Consider the following 1,942-nt stretch of genomic DNA (forward strand, 5'->3'; position numbering starts at 1 on the left):
ATGGTGCTCAAACAACTGGACATACTACATGCAAAACAAAATCTGGACACAGAACTTAAACCTGTCACAAAAATTAACTCAAAATAAATCATAGACATAAATGTAAAATGCAAATCAATAAAACCCTTAGAAAACCTAAATGAACTTGGGTATGGTGATGACTTCATAGGTAAAACACCATAGGCATAAACCATGAAAAAAATTATTGATAAGCTGGGCTTCACTAAAATTAAAAATTTCTGCTCTGGAGGAGCTGTTCAGGGGCACCACCAGGAGCTGCCACATCCAAGACCGGGAGCCGCTGCCATCAAGGCCATGGTGTCAGCAATCAACACTGTAGACGCCTCTTACTAGGACATGATTCACGATGCCCAAATGGATCACTATGGCACCTGCCTGGCAACCTGTTCATCAGACAGGTCCATCAGAATCTTCAGTGTGCACAGTGGAGGGCAGATCCTCATTGGTGACCTCAGGGGTCATGAGGATCCTGTGTGGAAAGTGGCCTGGGACCACTCTCTGTATGTCAACATCCTGGCATGCTGCTCCTTTGACCAAAAAATCCTTATCAAGAAAGAAGAGAATGGCATCTGGGAGAAGACGGACGGACAAGCATACAGAATATGACTTCTCAGTAAATTCTGTGTGCTGGACCCTTCCATGACTATGGCCTATATCAACTCAGATGGGGCCATATCCCTGCTGTCGTACACGGGAGATGACCAGTAGGAAGTGAAAAAGATCAACAATGCTCACATTATTGGCCGCAATGCAGTCAGTTGACCCCCTCCTTTTGAACCTGGAAGCCTCATAGTCCAGCTATCGGCGCAGAAGCCCAACTGCATTAAGAAGTTTGCATCAAGTGGCTGTGACAACCTCATCAAGCTGTGGAAGGAAGAGGAGACCAGCCAACAGAAGAAACAGAAGCTACAAGTGCACAGTGACTGGGTTCGTGATGTGGCCTGGGCCCTCTCCATTAGCCTGCTCACCAGCACCATCACCAGCAGCTCCCAGGATGGTCATATGTTCATTTGGACCCATGACAATGCCTCAGGCAATATGTGGTTGCTCAAACTGCTGCGTAAGTTCAATGATGTGTGGCATGTGAGCTGGTCCATCACGGCCAACATCCTGCCTTTCTCAGGCAGAAATAATAAGGAGGCCCTGTGGAAGGAGTCCATCAATGGGCAGTGGGTGTGCACCAGTGATGTCAACAAGGGCCAGGATTCTGTGCCTGCTTCCATCACAGCGGACGAGCAGAATGAGTAGTGACAAGACAGGTGAGGCCCACTGCTGTCTCCAGGACTTCTTCTTCTGGACCAACTGACCAAACAGCCCAGAGGAATAGCTCCAACAAGATTACTTTCCCAGAAGCAGCTACAAATGCAGCCAGATTGATTATGTGCTTTAACACAGTTTGAAATGGTTTGTAATTTACTGTCCTGCAGAAAGAGTTCATGTGATGAGGAAAAAGCTACAATGACCTTCAAATCTATTTTAAAATATGTTTTGCCATTTTTACGTACCTTTTAGGTTCAGACATTATTGGGGGGGAAGGGGTTGTTTCCAAAATAGTTAAATCAACTCATATTGCTCATAAAAAAAAAAAATCTGCTCTGAAAAAGACAATGTCGAGAGAATGAGAAGACACGTCACAGACTGGGAGAAAAATATTTGCAAAAGATGCATCTGATAAAGGACGATATTCAAAATGTACAAAGAACCCTTAAAGTCAACAGTAAGAGTACAAACAACCCAACTAAAAAATGGGCCAGAGACCTTACCAGACACTTCATCGAAGTATATATATTTTATAGATAAAATATATATATATTTTAGAATGGCAAAATCCAGAAAACTGACAACACCACATGCTGGCAAGGATATAGAGCTGGTAGAAATGCAAAAAAGATACAACCATTTTGGGAGAGTTTGGCAGTTT

At 43.9% G+C, this 1,942-nt stretch overlaps 1 pseudogene; it reads left to right on the forward strand.

Annotated features, from left to right (window-relative positions):
- Positions 1-312: 312 nt before the first annotated feature.
- On the forward strand, positions 313-1,269 carry LOC109247075 (protein SEC13 homolog; annotated as a pseudogene).
- The last annotated feature ends 673 nt before the right edge of the window (positions 1,270-1,942 follow it).

This window comes from Panthera pardus, unplaced genomic scaffold (assembly GCF_024362965.1).
Source record: "Panthera pardus isolate Hobbes unplaced genomic scaffold, ASM2436296v1 HiC_scaffold_13, whole genome shotgun sequence".
Taxonomy (NCBI): domain Eukaryota; kingdom Metazoa; phylum Chordata; class Mammalia; order Carnivora; family Felidae; genus Panthera; species Panthera pardus.